A 20,850-nucleotide genomic window follows, 5' to 3' on the forward strand; every position below is an offset into this window, starting at 1 on the left:
TATTGAGACCCACACACTTGAAAAACAAGTGAAACACTTCTTGTGTTCGTATCCTCAAATATAAAAAGACCATGTATAGTTTGAAACAGAACTTTTCTAGTTTTTACCATGTTTTGACTTGAAGGTCATGTTTGCTGTGTGCTTTTTTTTTGATGGGGAGTCTTTGCTATTTATAAACGTTCTCTTCATAACATTTTCAGGGCAATCGAGTTGCTCTAATCTCTCAATTTTTGAACCACGGTAAATATTTTGTTAATGTAATTAGGATAGTCTAAAGTTATTCACATTTTCTTTTAATATAAGGCATAGCAAATAATTTGTTTTGTTTTAGTTAGCATTTAGTTTAGTGTTCTTTTGGTTACGGGGAACATAGACACACATAGATTAGTTCAATAAATAGAGATTCTACAAAGATAAAGAGACATGAAGACCCATGTACGTGGGCAGGGCTACGTACATCAGCATCTCCACAGTCCAGCCTCAGGGAAAATGGAACTGGGAGGCCACTAGAAATGGCTAAGATTGATTGTTCTCATGAGGGCTTCTCTCTGCTCATCTGAATCATTTTCCCTTACTTTGCTTATTACTGACCTCATAAATTCAGCTTCAGCTTCAAATGACCCATAGTGCCTCTGGCCTGAGTTTACTCTATAATCTTTCAGCTTAACTGCCACAGCCATCTGTCACAGTCTCTAGTTTCGAATTTCTTCTAAAATTTTTTTATTAAATTTTTTGGGGTGACATTGGTTAATAAAATTATATAGATTTCCGGTTTATAATTCTGTAATACATCATTGGTATATTGTGCATTCACCAGCCCAAGCCAAACCTCCTTCCTGAAGGAGCACTCTAATTGGCCCAGCTGCTGATCACTGAACCCTATGAGTGAGCCATGGGGTACAATTAGCTGTGGTGGAGAAAGCTGGGTTCTCTTTACAATAAGGGAGCACGTGGAAAAGGTGTTGAGATTGGTGCTCAGGTTTAAGTGCACAAAGTACAGATTCCAGGATTCACCAGCCAGAAGATAATTTCCAGCAACGTATTTTTGCCAGACATGTTCTTTGGGAAATAAAATATTAGTTGTTTCTCTTTTCAAGAATTGAGATGTTTTGGATTTTTGAATTTAGGATGCCAAAATTGGAAAGGGTGTGGATGCTTTCAAAGTACAGAATTTCATTTAATCTGTCTGGATTTTAGGAAAACAACATCAATTATATAACTGTTTAGGAATACGTCTTTGGAGATTATACCAAATGGTGTTATTGTACCATTTTAAATATGGTCGCTCTCTTTCTTTTCCTAAGATCTCTAAAATATTCCTTGAAAAAGGAATCTTGGATTTGGTCCATGCTAAGGTTATACAGGGTTTACATTAAAAAAACAAAGACAGAGTTGAAAAATTGGAGGAGATCCAGTGAAAACCTGATAACAATTGGAACAGGTTTTATTTTGCCTGGAGAAGGCAGAGGAGAGAATAAATAATAATTCAAAAAATACATAAGTCTGATGTCGGATTCAGACAAAAATCTGCTCTGTCAGCAACTGGAGTTCAGAAAACCCATAAAAGGGAGACAATGGGAAAGCGCACCAAACAAAAGGGACAGGCAGACCTGAATTCTGACCTTGGCTTTGCCAGTTTAGAGCTGGTTTGCCCTGGTGCCCTGGTTATGAGAAAAAGCTTAGACTAATGCCAATTTAGGTCCTTCCCCAAACTAAAGAAAAATCTCATGAAGGGCCATCCGGGGCCACTAGCTATGGCTGTAAAACTGGGTCATTGCACATTTCTAAGATGTAACATTCTGAAGATTCTTAACTCTGCCCTTTGTCTCACTGAGTCAATACATTTATGTGAAATTTTATGGAGAACAAGGATTTTTCCACATCTTGTATCATGTTCAACCCAGAATTTAAAGTTCTATCCCTCACACAATGGCATTAAGCTACACTAAAAACAAACAAACAAACCAAAAGAAAAAGAAAATCTGATTCAGATAGCCAAGTTTGAGGTTATAATTCAGAAACGGAGCGAGAGATATTTTTATACCTCCTTTAACTAGAACCCAATGCATTCCTATGCTGGGTAGGAACTATTATCCAAAAAGGGATGCAAATCAGTATATCCAACTAATGCTTAATTAATGGAAACCACATACGCTGGGTTGAGATTAATTACAAAAAAAAATAGGGAAAATATTGCCAGTGACAAAAATGAAGGCTTATCAATCATAGCACTGCATGGATATAAACCAGGGGTAGGCAAACTTTTTGACTCGAGGGCCACAATGGGTTCTTAAACTGGACCGGAGGGCTGGAACAAACGCATGGATGGAGTGTTTGTGTGAACTAATATAAATTCAAAGTAAACATCATTACATAAAAGGGTACAGTATTTTTTTTCAATAGTTTTATTCATTTCAAACGGGCCGGATCCGGCCCGCGGGCCGTAGTTTGCCCACGGCTGATATAAACCCTAACAATATAGATTACAAACTACTCATAGGCTCCAGGAAACACAGGACATTTCCTCACAGCCAATCAAGTATTAGAAGAGAGTATTATGGATTTGAAACAGGAATTCCCTGAAAGCAGTCACTACCATCGGCATTTATTCCTGGCTCTCACATTCAAGATGATAATATTAGAGCCTCTTTCGAGTTCTTAGCAGTTGACTTGAATAGTCATTTTCTCTCCCACAATAATGTCAACCACAGGCATCAGTTCATTTTTGTAAATATACCCACTGGATATTTGTCTATTTAGATGTTCCAAGGACATTGTAAAATCTCAGTCTCTGGAAGAAAGGGTGGGCCTCCCAACAGAACCGGTCTTTTCTAGAAGAAGCAGTGCTTGGCAAGGTATAATCTGAAGACTAAGAAGTCCAAACTGTTTTTCACGTCCAAGGACAGTTGTTATTTAGGTGAAGGATTTTCCTCATTGGCTTAAAAAAACACACCCAGATATTTATAGGATTCAAAACACCTTAAGGTCTTAGCAAGAATGAGCTTATTACAATAGTTTCCTTCAGGATAGGAGGGACTCAGTGCAGTATGAAGATTTTTAAAAAATATTTTTATTTTTATTGATTTCAGAGAGGAAGGGAGAGGGAGAGAGAGAGATATAGAAACATCAATGATGAGAGAGAATCATTGATTGGCTGCCTCCTGCACGCTCCCTACTGGGAATCGAGCTCGCAACCTAGGCATGTGCCCTTGACCAAAGTGAACCCAGGATCCTTCAGTCCGCAGGCCAACGCTCTATCCACTGAGCCAAACCAGCTAGGGCAGTATGGAGATTTTTGGCTCCTAAACAGGGGATGTAAAAAAAAAAAAGGCAACAAAAATAAATCTTTTTCCACTAGAAATGACTCATACTTTTATATGTATCAGCTATAATTTTATGATTTTATATATTATATGGTATTTTGGGAAATACTCTTTTAAGATGCATGATAGTACCACGTACTTTTATTATGCTAGTATTCAACATGATTGCCAAAATTATAAAGTAACATAAAATTGCATCCTATTTCAATCTTGGATTATTAAGTAAGCCATAAAACAAGAGAGTCTAAGTTTATCGACCATAGGATCCAGAAGTCCTTTAGCATTATTTATCCATAATGAGTATTGATAACATGAGAGTACCAATACGGTAACTACATGTTTAGAGGAAGTGAATATACACAGATGCAAATGATACCAACTGATTTTGCCCAGGGGTAAAAAAATAAATGTCATACCAGAGCTCAAGTAATGACGAAGTTTATTGGGTGTACACTGGCATAATACCTCTCGGACTTTGATTCTTTGGTGTACATGCCAGGGAGGATAAGAGAGGGAATGTAACCTGTTTGAGAACACCATGATTTTTAGACTGTTGTAGTTTTACTCACTCAGATATGTACAGCCTACTGATATTAAAACTACAATAGAGTTCATAGCCTCTCAGGAAATGGTTGCTGAGCCAGGATGAAAGGTTGGATGTGCTTAGACAGTTTCTAAACCAGAGGTTCTCAACCTGTGGGTCGCGACCATCGGAAAACACATATAGCATATCAGATATTTACATTACGATTCATTACAGTAGCAAAATTACAGTTATGAAGTAGCAACGAAAATAATTTTATGGTTGGGGGTCACCACAACACGAGGAACTGTATTAAAGGGTCGCCGCATTAGGAAGGTTGAGAACCACTGTTCTAAACGCTTTCTTTCTAAACGGAGTGAAAGGGAAGCCACTCACAGTGCTTCCTGTCTGTAACAAGTCCGTGTTCAAAAGCAAACCCCACAACAACCCACTTACAAACACTGCTAATGGGCCTCACTTACTTTTATGAAGGAAATCATTTCAGTTTTACCAAAGCTGCAGAACCTCACGGGGCAAAGAGTAATTGGATGAACTTGATTTCATTTAACCAAATAAATATCTTTAGTCAATGTTCTTTGGGAACTTGGGTAACACGTGCAAAAACCCCCCAAACTTAAGTAGCATTTACCTCGGACTGGTAGTATTGGGGATTTTGCATTTTTACAAGTTTGGATGCCCCCACTGCACTGTATCTCCATGCGACTGGACTCATAAGCACTCTGCACTCATGAGCTAAGGAGATGGTGATTAAGCCGAACACTGCAGGGAGTTCTCTCACACTTGAGACACAAATCATGTCCTTTTCCATATTCCGCCATGAAAGCATGGCTAGTTATATAGGTGATGGGAAAGAAGAGTCCTCCCCCCAGTATTAGGGACTGTGGTGGCAGCTTAAGGAAAAGTTGATTTAATGATTCAGTAGTCTGAAGTCAGCACGGCTGGACTCTGATTCCAATTACTGATTCCAACATACAGAATTAAAACTATACCCAGGAAGCTTATTGATTTGAATTTTCTATTCCTTCAGTTGTTGTCCTTTTCATCCTACATCTTGTCAACTTTCCTTCCTTCCACTCCTTCCTTCTGGATTTTGCATCTGTAATTTGATACAGATCCACCATGAAGCTTCGTTGAAGGTTTCTGGTAACCAGAATCAGATTGACACCTCCAAACATATCTCCTTTTTCACAAGATATAAAATTCACCCCACAGTCTTCTTTGAATTGCTTCTTTTCTATGACAGCGTGCTTTCAAACGCTCCGGGATCCTCTATGCTTTCCCCGTGTAGTCTCCCTACCGTGATTTTTATCTCAATACTGAACACCTTCTCTAGGACACTGCTGGGTTTCCAATTTGCTTCTCTTATTTTTTCCTCCCTAATTTTCCAAAGAGGTACTCTCCCACATCTGAGGCCCTACCCAGAGCCAATACCATTATTCTTTCTTTGATGATACAATATAGACCTGAACTTGAGCTGCATGTCACAGAGTTGCAGGACACTGTCTGTGGCTTTTGGTCTCAGCTTTCTTTGCTTCTCTACCAATAGTTTCTCAAGATTAATTTCATTCAGCTTCCTGTCCTTAAATGTCACCTAAAACTGATAACTCTCTGGGTGGATGGGAGAAGTGTGAAGTGTTGCTCAGATTTCCCTTCAGGAACGAAGGGCTTATTATGCCAGCTGCTCGCAGGGCTGCCTCCAAAGTAATCTTAGGTTGTCACCTATGTTCAGGGATCACCTCATCTGCAGAGAGCCACCTTCCCCAAGGTCACACCCCTATCATGGAACCTCTGGCAGCCACTGACTAACTCATGCCATGGGTTTCAGCAGCCTGTCTTTCCCTCAACTCAGATGTTTTCTGGAAGCTCATTCCATCTTCAGAACTCCTGTGTGGATGTTAAATTGTAGTTCAAGCTCTCTCCTGCCCTAGTCTTCCTTCCTTCTTCTCTTCCCTTTCACGGGAATTGATCAGAGAGCACTTGTGACAACCATGTACACAGGAAGTCTGTCTCAGAATCTGCTTCCTGGAGAACCTAACCAGCCACACTCTTCAATTCACCCCCAACCTTATTTTTCCTTGAGCTTCAGATTCATAAATCAAACTGTTTAATTAACATTTCTGCTTGCATTTCCAAAAGTCATTCCATTCTGTCCAACCTATGAGGGAAGGCGAAGAGTGAGGGGGTAAGAAATCAACCAAAGGACTTGTATGCATGCATATGAGCATAACCAATGGACACAGACAAGGGGGGGAAAAGGGGGTGAGGGCATGTGCTGGTGGTTGGGGGCATCCGGGAAAAGGTCAGTGGGGAAAAAGGAGATTTATGTAATACTTTAAACAATAAAGAATTTAAATTAAAAAAAGAAGATATTCACAGTCCTAAAACAAACAAACAAAAAAGTCATCCCAACCTTACCATGTTCAGAACTGAATTCCTGAAAGCTCCTCCTCCTACCACAATTGCCTTGTCTAGTGAATGCTACTGCCAGCCATGGAGACACTTTTACCCAACCCCCAATCACCATCCTTGAATTTGGTCTCTTTCTCAAGACCCACATCCTACTGATCAACATCTTGTTGGCCTCACCTCCTCAATGCATCCCAAATCCAGCCACTCTCACCTTCTGCTACAGCCCTATCCACATTGCCATCAGTTCTCACCTGGCACATGCCCATGGGCTCCTGACTATGTCTCTGTCTCCCCTCTTGCCCCTCTAGGTAAGTCTTATCTAAGCTTAAATGAGACCTTGCCATTCTCCTGAGTAACTCTAATAGTTCCCCCTGCAAGAATCAAATCCAGACTTCTCGCCAAAGCTCCACATCATACTTACATATCTCACTGTCTGCTGATGCCTCACCGTTTCCCAGGCACGTCAGCTTTCTCTCTATCTGTTGTACTCACTAATTCCTTCTTTGTCCCAGAGCATTTGCATTTGCAATTTCTGCTGTTTGGAAGGTTCCTGTCCAAGATCTTTGCTGACCTCCTTCTCCTTACTTAAATCTCTAATGTCACCTCTTTGGAAAGGTCATCTTGACCACCCAGATAAAACAACTCCCATGGTCTTTTATAATTTGATTTGATTTGATCCTCTTTATTTTTAAAAAATATATTTTTGTTGATTTCAGAGAGGAAGGGAGAGGGAGAGATAGAAACATCAATGATGAGAGAGAATTGTTGATTGACTGCCTCCTGCATGCCCCACACTGGGGATCAAGCCCGCAACCTGAGCATATGCCCTGAGTGGGAATCTAACCTTGACCTCCTTGTTCATAGCTCGATGTTCAACCACTGAAACACACTGGCCGGGCTTATTTCATCCTCCTTACAGCATTCATGTGTCCTGATAGTTTTGCAAGGGACTGAGTTGTGTCCCTACAAAATTCATATGTTGATTCCCTGAACCCCAATGCAACTATATCTGGAGATAGGGTCTTTATGAAGTAATTAAGGTTAAGTGAGGTCATAGGAATGGGGCCATAATCCAAAAGAACTATGGGCTTCATAAGAAGAAGAAAAAAGGATGTATATATTCATATGTATTCAGGATGGAGCAAAAGGAGTATACGGTGTGAGAATGCAAAACACAGAGTTTATTCATGTATTATTATTATTATTTATTATTTTATTATTTTTCCATATGAACAGTAGTAAACCTATTTTGGCCCCACCCTGAATTTCTTTCTTTCTTTCTCTCTCTCTCTCTCATCATATGAGCATACTGCTAGAAGGTGGCCATCTGCAAGCCAGGAGCACACCTTACTAGAACCCAGCCATGCTGGCATGGCTAGGTACATGGACTTCTAATCCCAGGTACATGGGACTTCTAATCTCCAAAATTTAAGCAAATAAATTTCTGTTGTTTGAGTCACGCTGTCAGTGGTATTTTGGTATGACAGCCCAAGCAGACTAATGTATTTGTTTAACGGTTTATATGTTTGTGATCTATCTCCCATCATATGATAGCAGGCTTCTTGGGCAGGGTGGTGTCTCCTTGCTCATGACTGTAGCTCCAGTGCAAGGAACAGTGTCTGGTGTGCTGCAGGCACTTAGTAAGACTATATTAAATGGCTGCATGATAGCTGCCTCGAAAAATAGTTAGGTTGAGGAAAAAGACAGATGTGTAAATTTAAGTGCTGCTATTTCTGGCAGGTATACATCTAGAGAAACGTTCCTAGCTTAGATTATTCAAAGATATAGATCAACTAGGAAACATCTATTTAAATTCATAAAATTGTTAGAGAAAAACTCAGGACCTAAAATGACTGAAAAGTACAAATGTTGAGAGACTTGGCAACTTCTCTGAGTTGATCTCCTAATCACTGAGAAAGGGAGAGAGAGATTTATGTGTATTCTGGTAAAAAATAAAAGTTAGATAGCTGAACAAATCCTGGAAAGATTTCTAATATTTACACAAGCGAAGAGAAGAATATGTCAAGAAGTTGGTATAAGTTTATCAGGCATTGATTAAAACAAGCCAACTAAAAAAGGCTTTGAAATTTCCTAAGAGCAGGGCCAAGGTTGGAAGGTGAGGAGAGCGTTCTATATGACTTGAATACAGGATTTAATTTTTCACAGAAACATATCTTCTTCCCCCACTTCTTCCTCTTCCTCTCCCTTCTCCTACTCTTTTTTTCCTCTCTCATTTTTCTTTCTCATTTGTTTGTGATGCTTTCATCTGTTCAGAAGATATTTGGTGGACTCTCTTCCATGCAGACCATCCTCCAGGCGAGACAGATGCAGATGAATGGTCCCCACCAGCAATGAGCTTGGGGTCCAAGTAGGTGTGTGTGTACCTGTGCCTGTGAGTGACATGCGTGTCTGTGGGAGGGAGTATGCAGGGCAGGGAAGTGGGAAAAGGCATAAAGGAGGCCTTTATGGCTCTGGCATGTAATCTGAAAGTTTCTCATTTCCTTTTGCTGTCAGCTACCTATAAGATACCTGGAAGAAACTCCTATGCATTTTGTTTGTTATGATTTAAGTAGCCGAAATGTTTTTCTGTCACTTAAAGGAATCCTGCCATTTCTGGTTGACCAGAACTGATTCTGTTATTTGAGGTATTTTTATGCATGTTCTAAGTATAGCTTTTCTTGTTTTGTAGTTCTTGCAAGTCTAATTCTGGTCTTAATAGATAGGTTTCTGTTCAGTAAAGTGGTATATTTGAGTTCAATAAAACAACCACGTTAGGTACTTTCACCTTCACTTAAAAAGTGAGGAACTAAAAGTAGAATTTATGTTCTCTCTCATCTGGAGATATAAAAATGCTGTTAACATCCAACTGGTCTCAAAACCTGAAGTTTGAACACGGGGCTGTTTGAAGAGGAATTTTCTGGTAACAACAAGGGGGCTGAAAATGAGAGGAGTATGCGAGCTGTGCACTTCGCGGCGGTTGAGGTTTACCTAATCATGGTCTTTCACGGTCAAAGATAACAAAGCTTTGGTACTGCTCTGCGCAGTATCAACGCTTCGTATTTTCTGATCTGCTCACTAAGGTTGCACTTTATCATTTTCTTTCTCAAAGATTCAGTTCCCATTAACAGAAACCCACTAAGAGGAGTCCACTTTGTGGCTTCAGTGGCCTACCAACCCAAACATCTGCAGGTCAACTCAGGAGAAGAAAAACGATCTCTTTCAAGATGGCTATTGCTGCACAAGCAGAAAAAAATATCACTAAGCGGGGTATCTTTTATAATGAATTTTCAGCCAATAGTTGTATCAGTCTTCTTCTATAATCCCTGCTAATATTCAACCCCAAATGGCTTTGGCAGTGTGTGACCACATAGCTAAGATTACTGCTTTATCCACATACTAACATAAAATATTTATTAACTCGTATACTTGTAATTCCCTTTGTCTTACATTGCTTGGCCTCAGTGTCTCACATTTCCCCAAAGATGTGAGGAGGCAGAAAATGCCCCAGATGTTATCTAACAGAGAGTGTGCTCATCTGGGTTTTACATGCCGGGCATTCACTGGACACAGAGAAGACACAGTACATTCACATGGAAGAACCTGAAGCGCAGGAATTCAGTGAGCTGTTGTGTAGGCTGTTGGAGGCCTGGTGCATCTCAGCACAATTTGAGGAAGATGCAGAAGTGACGATGAGCACAAGGATATCACACAGTATGGTCAGACGGTGATGGTGATGGGAAGCACCTTTGGCTACTAGTAAATAGCACGAGACTGAATTACTAGTAATGATGGCTATATGGGTTTCCAGGAATCTCTCCTGAGATCTATTATTGGCCTGCAAGCAGGAAAAGTGAACATTCAGGTGATATGTCCAATGAAGCTTCAGGGAGATAGGAAGAGAAACTCAGCAGTCAGTGATTTATAAATACTTAACTATTATTCAGAATTTACAAATTCACACATTTTAATATCAGAGAAGGTATTTTTAGACATAATATTGCATGTTTTTCACCTGCTGAATTCTGTTCAGATCTTGATGAGTATTGCATTAAAGTGTGAATGAAACTAGACTCTTATCTTACACCTTTCACAAAAATTAACTCTAAGTGGATTAAAAATTTAAATGTAAAACTGAAATCATTAAAACAAAATAAATTTAAAAAACTGGAAACCATAAAACTCCTGGAAGAAAATATAGAAAAAAGGTTTCTTGATATGGGTGTTGGAATGATTTTTTGGATATGGCACCTCAAGCACATGCAACAAAATAAAAAAATAAACAAGTGGAATTATGTCATAGCAAAAAGTTTCTGCATAGCAAAATAAACTATCAACAAAGTGAAAAGGCAACCTATAGAATGGAAAAAATATTTGCAAATCATATATCTGATAAGAGGTTAATATTGAACATATATAAAGAATTCATTCAACTCAATAAAAAAATACCCTCAAAACCCAATTTTTAAATGGGCAAAGGACTTAAATAGATATTTTTTTTTCCCAAAGAAGAAGTACTAATGGCCTATGAATACATGAAAAGGTGCTCAACATCACTAATTATCAGGGAACTACAAATCAAAACCACAATGAGATATCTCCTCAACCTATTAAAATGCCTATCATCAAAAAGACAAGGGATAACAAATGCTGGCAAGGATGTGGAGAAAAGGGAACCCTCGTGCACTGTTGGTGGGATTATAAACTGGAGCAGTCACTGTGGAAAACAGTATGGAGGATCCTCAACAGTTACAAATAGAACTACCATATGACCCAGAAACTACACTTCTGGGGATATATCAGAAGGAAATGAAAATGCGATCTGTGAAAGAGATATCTGTACTCCCATGTTCACAGAGATATTAATTACAGATGAATGATATACAGAGTGTGGAATATATACACACACACAAGCTCTTTATGAATATTATTCAGCCATAAAAATAAGGAATCCTTGTCATTTGCAACAACATGTATGAACCTAGAGTGCAATAAGTCAGACAGAGAAAGACAAATACTATATGATTCACTTATATGTGGAATCTAAAACAAACACAAAAACCCAAACTCATATAAAAAAAAGAGAGATCAGATTCGTGGTTACCAGAGGTTGGTGGCTGGGTGGAGAATTGAATTAAGGTCATCAAAAGGTACAAACTTCCAGTTATAAGATAAAGAAGTACTAGGGATGTAATGTACAACACAATCACTATAGTTCACAGTGCTATCTGGTATATTTGAAACTTAAGATAGTAATTTTAATTATATGTGTGAGTTCTCATCACAGGGAACATTCTTTCCATCCTTTTCTTTTTTCATATATCTATAGGAGATGACGGATGCTAACTAAACATATTGTGGTAATTGTTTAACATTTGTAAGTCAAGTCATTAAACTTAAAAACAGTGTTATACATCAATTATATCTCAATCAAAAAGGGGAAAAGGTCTAATTGAAGGCTTATTCATTAACAAAGAATTACATTTATCACCGAAACTGGTTTGGCTCAGTGGATAGAGCGTCGGCCTGCGGACTGAAAGGTCCCGGGTTCGATTCCGGTCGGGGGCATGTACCTGGGTTGCGGGCACCTCCCCAGTGGGAGATGTGCGGGAGGCAGCTGATCGATGTTTCTCTCTCATCGATGTTTCTGACTTTCTATCTCTCTCCCTTCCTCTCTGTGAAAAATCAATAAAATATATTAAAAAAAAGAAAAAAAAGAATTGCATTTATCAAAAGTATAAACTGAATTATCCAGAGTTCAATGGGAAACTCCCACACTGAGTTGGCCTCCTTACTGGGCGATATGCTTCCTGGTCAACTACCATGATTGAGAACACAGCTGCAAGATGCATGATGCCTTTTTTCAATCCACTGGTGACACTTCTCATCAATAATGAGACAATTAGTAAAGGAAGTGGAAACAAACAAACAAACAAAAAACCCCACAAAAAACCACTGTGGGTTTTATTGAGAGGAAGGAACTCCAGCTGTTTGGATCGTTATGCATTATTCAAAAGGTCAGGCTCTCTTAAACTATGAATGTAACAGATGTTTGCAAAGGCCTCCTAGCCTGAAGGGAAAATAGGGTCATGATAACCATAAGGAAATGACAGAATCTGTGGAATCTCATTTATCTTTCAAATCCTTCTCTGCTGGTTTAATGAGTCCCTGGGGGTACCACTGCCCTTTTCTTTCTATGCTTAGTATTTACCTTCTCAGCTGATCCTGTCACTCACCATGTAGGTGAGGATGTGCTGGACTGATATTCGACTGCCAGGATTGGCTATCAAAACTGGCTCCATATCTAACTGCTCAGCTCAGTGATATCCTTTTATTACCTACTAGAGGCCCAGTGCACAAACTCTTGCACCAATGGGGTCCCTCAGCCTGGCCTGTGGGATCAGGTAAAACCAGCTCTCCAACATCCCCCAAGGGGTCCTGGATTGCGAAAGAGTGCAGGCCAGGCTGAGGGATCCCACGGGTGCATGATTGGGGCTGGGGAGGGATGCAGGAGGTTAGCCAATGGTGAGGGACTGTGGGAGGGCTCTAGGGCATGTCCGGCTCGCCTCGCTCAGTCCCGATCGGCCAGACCCCAACAGTAAGCTAACCTACCAGTCGGAGTATCTGCCTCCTGGTGGTCAGTGCATGTCATACACTGTTGAGCGGCCTTAGCATATCATTAGCATATTACGCTTTAATTGGTTGAATGGCCGTCTGGACGACTGGACACTTAGCATATTAGCATATAGGATATGAGGAGACGCACTGAAATAGAGTTTGATACCCTTTTAGCTTGTGTTATACTTTATTTCTAGGCTCAAAGCAGGGTAGATCTACACATAATTTTCTTCAATTATCTCTAAATTATTTCAAAAAATTTTCATCCCTTAATCCCTCGTCTTGGGCAAGTTTAATAAACATAGTGTAGTTCAGTCATATTTGTCTCTCCTTTAAAACTATATGTTTTCTTACAATAAGTTTGTAAAAGTTAGTTCCCTTTATTCATTTATATTTTCCCCTACTTTAAAATTGTGATATGTTTTCTTAGAATAAGTTTGTAAGTCAGTTTCCTTTATGTTTGGATTGGCTTGTTTTCTATCTGGTACAGTGTCTGATAGGTTAAGCAGTATTTATTTATCCTACATTTTTAAGTCAGTTTTGGGCTTGGAGTTAACTGTCATAATCAATCCATCTTCTTTTTAATTTTGTCCATGAAAAATCAAAGTCTTAAGCAAGAATAATCAGGATCAGTCTATGTAATTCTTATAGACATTGCTAACACACCTGGTTACACTATACATAGCTTAGACCGGTTACACTTCAGATTTTATTTTGTACTATTCATCTAGCATAGAGAGGCAAGTAGAATTTATCTCCTATGCCTGGATCATCGTGTTGAAAAAAGACGGTGCTCAGAATGAGTGTACAATTGATTAGTTATTTCTTAATCAGGTGTCGATTATAGTAATAGTTATGTATTTACTACCCCCAAGCTGGAGTAATGATTTCTAGTGCTGGTTCACTTCTTACTCCTTATTCACTCCATTACCCTTCTCTTGGGTTGTAATGATTTAGTTTAGTGATTAATTATTTAAAGAACTAGAGTGTCATAATGATACATAATACAAAAAAGCAAGAGGAGAAATTTCATGAAATTAAACATAATACCAAAAGGTCTGAATTTCTGATCTTCTAACAACTTGTGCACTAATCAGACAAAAGATAGCACATTGTAAGAGTTGAACAACATTATTAATCAAGTTACGTCATTAAATTTACATGGAGTCATGTATTCATTAGAGAACACACATTCTTCTTAAGCACACAAAGAACATTTTAAAAAGTAAACCATGCATGTATTATTAACCCAAAAAGCAAGTCTCAACAAACATCACAAACCTGGTAACATGCAAACCACATCACACTGGTATCACACAGCCCAGTTTTTTAAATTGCAACAAGATAAATTAACATATCAAAAAACTGGAAATTAAAAATCATACTTCTAAATAACTCATAGAACAGGAGAAGGAGTTAAAATAAAATACAATAATATGGAGAATTGGATTATGATTAATTTATCACATATCAAGACCTGTAGTATGCAGAAAAAAAGAAACATGTTTGGGAGCAATAGGTAGTGTAAATATGCTAATATTTGAAAGGAAGAAAGACTAAACCTGAATGAGATAGACATTAAAATTATTAAGGAAAAGAAGACTAGGATAAACCCAAGAAAAGCATGATGGCTATAACAAAGAAAAATGGAGAAATTAGTAAAGGCTGAAGTGATTTCTTTAAATTATTAATTGAACAAACCTTTAATGAAATTGAGATAAAGTTATAAATAATATTATGGATTTATAAAGATCATAACTAAAGACAGAGTAAAACTGAGAATTAAATTTTTATAGGAAACTTAATGATAAATGTTTTATAGTACTATGAAAATGTATTAATTCCTAGCAAACATACAATACAAAAACTGACTGAAGTGAAAATAGTTTGAATTGTCTAATAATCTGTAACTAATTGAATCTATAGTTAAAAATCTCACAAAGTAAACAACTGGCTCAAATAGTTTTATAGATCAGTTCTACTAAATTTTCAATGAAGAGAAAACAATTCTCATACACTTTTTCAGAGACTAGAAAGAATGGAAATAGTCTTCAAGTCATTTAATGAGGTCAGTATAACCTTCATACAAAAGCTAAAAATGGACATTATAAAAAAATAAGTGAAAGTCTTACCATTTGTTTACCCAAAAACAGATAACTTATAATGAGCAAGTCATGTTTATTGCAGAAAGAAACACACACATGCTTTAAAATTCTAGGAAAAAACCTACAAAAATTATAGGAATACAGTTTGGGGATTTTAAGAGTAAATATTTTAAAGATGACAGTTCTTTCCAAATTAACTTATAGTTGGTAAACCTCACTGAAAATAATAATCATCCTGTAAATTTCACACACTATTTAAAAGATTAAATATGATAAATATTTTATAGCACTAAGAATTAAAATGGCCGAAACCGGTTTGGCTCAGTGGATAGAGCGTCGGCCTGCGGACTGAAAGGTCCCAGGTTCGATTCCGGTCAAGGGCATGTACCTGGGTTGCGGGCACATCCCCAGTAGGAGATGTGCAGGAGGCAGCTGATCGATGTTTCTCTCTCATCGATGTTTCTAACTCTCTATCTCTCTCCCTTCCTCTCTGTAAAAAATCAATAAAATATATAAAAAAAAAAAAAAAGAATTAAAATGAAGGATAAGAATTATATAATCATCTCAATCCTCCTATCTAATAAAGAGGGAATATGCAAATTGACCGCCATGTTGTCACAAAGATGGCGGTGCCCATAGTGGAGGCGGGGTTTCCATAACACAAGATGGCTGCACCCACAGTGGAGGCCGAGTTCCCATATGAGCCTTAACAAGCATTCAGCAGGGACCTGAGGCTACGTGGTGCTGGGCCGGGGCAGGGGACCTGAGGCTGTGCCCCCGCCCAGTGGGGCTTGACAGGGGACCTCAGGCTGCGCCCTTCACCCCGGCGCCAGACCGGGGACCTCAGGCCATGCCCCCCACCCAGCAGGGCTTGAAAGAGGACCTCAGGCCATGCCCCCTGCCCAGCGGGGCTTGATGGGGGACCTGAGGCTGTGCCACCCACCTGGCGGGGCTTTACAAGGTTGGAGCCAGCTGGGTCTGGATCTTGCCAATGAGGGTGGGGCTGGCTGGGTCTGGGTCTCGCGCCATTTTGAGGCACCGCAGTGGGCAGGGACTTGACTCTGGGTCCCACAGCACACCCCAGACTCTGACAGGAGGAAGATTTTCATATACATTTTACTAATTTTCTTTCATCTCTGACACTTCTATTATGGAGAAAGGGCAAAAAGCAATATTAAAATATTTCCTCTAATTAATCCCCTTTTAATGTGCACAAATTACATGCGCCAGGCCACTAGTAGATGCATAAAACCTTATGATCATCTCAATCAATGCAGGAACCATTTAAGGACATTCAAAATTCCATCATGATAAAACTTTTAATCAAACTTGAAATAGAAGATATTAGAGAGAAGAATAGAAGCATCAAAACCTACCATCATATAAAATTCTGAATAGTTAAATGTTAGAAGTGTTCATTCTGAAATTAGCAGCAAGATAAGAGTATGCACTATAACCTCTTCTATTTAGCACATAAATGTAGGTCTTAGCTAGCACAGTATCAAAGAAAGAAATATAAAATTACAGAACAATATTCTTGTAAACCCAGATGAAAAACTCAACAAAATAGCAAACCAAAATTTAATAATACATTAAAAGCATCATACACAATGGTCAAGTTGGACATATTCCAGGGATGTAAAACTGGTCCAACATCCACATTATCCATCAATATGATGCACCACATTAGTAAATGAAGGATAAAAATTATATAATCATCTTAATAGATGCATAAAAAGCAGTTGACAGGGTTCAACATTCATTTAGGATAAAAACTCTCAATTAAGTGAGTATAGAAGAAACATATGTCAATATAATAAAGGCCATTTATGACAAAGCCACAGCTGACATCAGACTCAATGGTAAAAAGCTGAAAGCTTTTCCTCTAAGATCAGGAGCAAGACAAGAAAGGTTATTTTTGCCACGTTTATTCAATACAGTGTTGGAAGTCCTAGCCCCGTGGTCGGCAAACTGCGGCTCGCGAGCCACATATGGCTCTTTGGCCCCTTGAGTGTGGCTCTTCCTAAGCCTTAGGAGTACCCTAATTAAGTTAATAACAATGTACCTACCTATATAGTTCAAGTTTAAAAAATTTGGCTCTCAAAAGAAATTTCAGTGGTTGTACTGTTGATATATACTCTGTTGACTAATGAGTTTGCCGACCACTGTCCTAGCCAGAGCAATTAGGCAAGGAAAAGAAATAAAATCTAAATTAGAAAGGAAGAAATAAAACTGTCACTATTTGCAGATGACATATATATAGAAAACCTTAAAGACTCTATAAACACACACACATACACACACACACACTGTTAGAACCAATAAACAAATTAAGTAAAGTTGCAGGACACAAAATCAATACACAAAAATATATTGCATTTGTATACACTAACAACAAAATATCAGAGAGAGAAATTAAGAAAACCCCATTTACAACTGCATCAAAAAGAATAAAGTACCTGGAAATAAATTTAACGAAGGAGGTGAAAGACCTGTATATTGATAACTATAAGATATTAATGAAAGAAATGAAAGACATAAATAAATGGAAAGATATTCCATGCTCATGGATTGAAAGAACTGATATTGTTAAAATGTCCATACTATCCAAAGCAATATACAGATTCAATGCAATCCCTATAAAAATCCAATGGCATTTTTCACCTCTGAAATAGCCATTTGTTAGAATGGCTATTATAAAAAAAAAGGCAAAACAACAACAAATGTTGGGAGGATGTGGAGAAAAGAGAAACCCCGTGCACTGTTGGTGGGACTGTAAATTGATGCAACCTCTATGGAAAACAGTATGGAGGTTCCTTAACAATTAAAAATATAATCACCATACGATCTACCAATTTCATTTCAAATCCAAAGGAAACACAGACATTAATCTAAGTATATAAATAAATAAAATGAAATACAATTCAGCCCTAAAAATAAAAATATCTTGCCATTTGTGAAACCATGGATAGGCCTCAAGGGCATTCTGATAAGTGAGAAATGTCAGATGGAAAAAATACAGTATAATCTTTCTTATGGGTGTAGATGGAGCCTAAAAACAAACCAAACAAAAAAAACCCAAGCTCAGAGAAACAGAGAATAGGTTGGTGGTTGCCAGAGGTGTTGGATATGGGGGAGGAGGGGGGGGATAGGTAAACAGTTTTATTTCTAGTTTAAATAAATTTTTAAAATTATGAGTCTCAGGGTCCCGTTACCAGAGTTTTGATTTAATTTTTCTGAAATAGTACCCTGGCTCTCACATTTTTAAGAGCTTCCGTGTAATACTTAAATGAAGGCCTGCTTGGGAATTATCACCGTAGAGCCCTGGAGTTTTTCTAGCTCACAAATTTTTAATTGGAAACATCTGGATGCGATCCAGGCGCCACCGAGAGGTTTCTGGCTAGACAATTAAATAGGCCATTCAACTCCCAAGCAGATTTGTATGCTCAGAGAAGAGTGAAAAATGGATACAGCCTTTTGCCCCAACCCAAATTTTTTAAAAACCTAAGGCCCAAGGATGGTCTCTCAAGATGTGGGTAGCTTGCCTACTTACAAATCTGGGTATACCACAGACTTTGCTATTTGGTAAAGAAAAAAAGAAAAGAAACAGAAATAAAATCTATGAATATTGTAAGAAAGAAGGAAAACTATCTTTATTTCCAGATCATGTCATTTTCTACTTAGAAAACTCAAATATATCTGTAGAGATGTGATAAGAATTCAATAGGCAGTTTGAAATGCTGGCTGTATATAGTAAGATCTAAGTACAGAAGTAAGTTGCATTCTTACACAAATATCCTATGTAATAAAGAGGTAATATGCAAATCAACCCTCATGCCCTCACAAGATAGCTGCCTATGACCAGGCTGGCAGGGGGGTTAGTGAGGGATGACCAAACTACTGAACAAGCAGGCTGCGTGTGGCGACCAGGCTGGCAGAGGTCCATGAGGGGTGACCAGGCTAGCGGGGAGGGGGGGGCAGTTTGGGGATGATTAGGCTGGCAGGGGGGGCAGTGAGGGGCGACTAGGCAGGCAGGGGGTAGTTGGGGGTGGCCAGGCTGGCAGAGGTGGGCAGTTGGGGGAGACTATGCCGGCGGGGGGGTGGCAGTAAGGGGTTTCTAGGCCAGCAGGGGGGTCAGTTAGGGGCAATCAGGCCAGCATGCAGAGGCAGTGAGGGGCAATCAGGCTGGCGGGGGGGGGGGGGGACAGTTAGGGGCAACCAGGCAGGCAGGAAGGTGAGCAATTAGGAGTCAGTGGTCCAGGATTGTGAGAGGGATGTCCAACTGCCGGTTTAGGCCCGATCCCAGCCTAAATTTCATGCACCAGGCCTCTAGTCTATAATAATAAAAGCGTAATATGCTAATTAGACCAGGCGACCTTCTGGATGACATTCCAGAGGAAGCCACGGCAGCAGGGGCCAACGCAGATACCACTGCTGCAGCTGCGGAGGCCGAGCATCTTGCACGAAGTTCGTGCATTGGGTCTCTAGTATCATTCATAATAGAGCTAAACAGGTACCCAAGAGTAAAGCTAAAATGGCTACTTGAGGTTTTGTACAAATAGCTATAAACTTTTATGACAGGCATTAAAGAGTTTTAAACCAAAGGAGAGATAGAGCCATGTATATGGATAGAAAGACCAATGCCACCAAGATGTCAATTTTCCGAAAATGTATTTTTAGGTACAGTGCAATTCCAGCAAAATCATATTTAAGGATTTTTAAAAGTGTGACATATTTATTGAAAAAATACAGGGTCTTCCAAAAAATGGATGCACACACATTGAATAATTATTAAAGCAGTGTTTATTAAAAGATATTGCACTTTTAAAACTGAGCTATCAGCTATTAAAGCGTGTGTAAGTACATTTTGGGGGACACCCTGTATATATGGAAGAGCAGGGTCAAAACGAAGCCAAGGCATTTTTGATGAAATGGAAGATGTTCTCACCAGAAAGCAAGATATTTTTGAAATAATAACATTAACAGAGTCTGGTATTAATTCAAAGATAGAAACATTGACCAATAAATGGTTCCAAGAGATAAGAAACAGACCCATACATTTATGGTGACTTGATATCTGATGGAGATATCCTTGCAGATCACTGGGGGAAAGAACATAATCAACAAATGGTGCTGAGAAATTTGGTTGTCCTATTGGGGGACTGGTCACACTATACACATAAAACCATTTCCAAATGGGTTGAAAGTTTAAAAGGCAAAGGCCACCTTCAAATGTTTAGAGACTAACATAAAGTCGATTGTCTTTATGAGTTCAGGATTTGAAAGTATTTTTAAAGAAGGCATGAAATCACTAAACAAAAGAGAAAAGGCTGATATGTTTAACTGCTTTAAAATAATAACTCCATTTTCTCTAACTGCTAATCAAAACCTGAAGAATATATTTTCAAGAAATGTAATTTAAAATAAATTTGCATTAAGAATATGTATAGAAATGTTGCAGATGACTTTTAAAAAAAAGAATACAAAATCCCAGTAGTGAAATGGTCAGAAGATATGAGCAGACATTTCAACAAAGGAAAAACATAAACATAGGAAAACACATAAAACAGAAAAACTTATGAAAAGATGCTCAACCTTATTGGAAATGAGGAAAATGCAATAAAATCCACATGAGATACAACTTAACACCCACAAATTGCCAAAGATGAAAGAAGCCAGAGTGAGCCTGGTGCTTTGAACTCTCACATACTGCTGTGGTGGAGTACAGGGTAGGGCAAAATAGCTTGACAATTGTGAGTACACAAAACACCAAGTTTATTCTTGATTTATTTATTTATTTATTTATTTATTTATTTATTTATTTATTTATTTATTTATTTAATACTAGAGGCAC

The sequence above is a fragment of the Myotis myotis genome, unplaced genomic scaffold, assembly GCF_014108235.1.
Source record: "Myotis myotis isolate mMyoMyo1 unplaced genomic scaffold, mMyoMyo1.p scaffold_m19_p_16, whole genome shotgun sequence".
NCBI classification, from domain to species: domain Eukaryota; kingdom Metazoa; phylum Chordata; class Mammalia; order Chiroptera; family Vespertilionidae; genus Myotis; species Myotis myotis.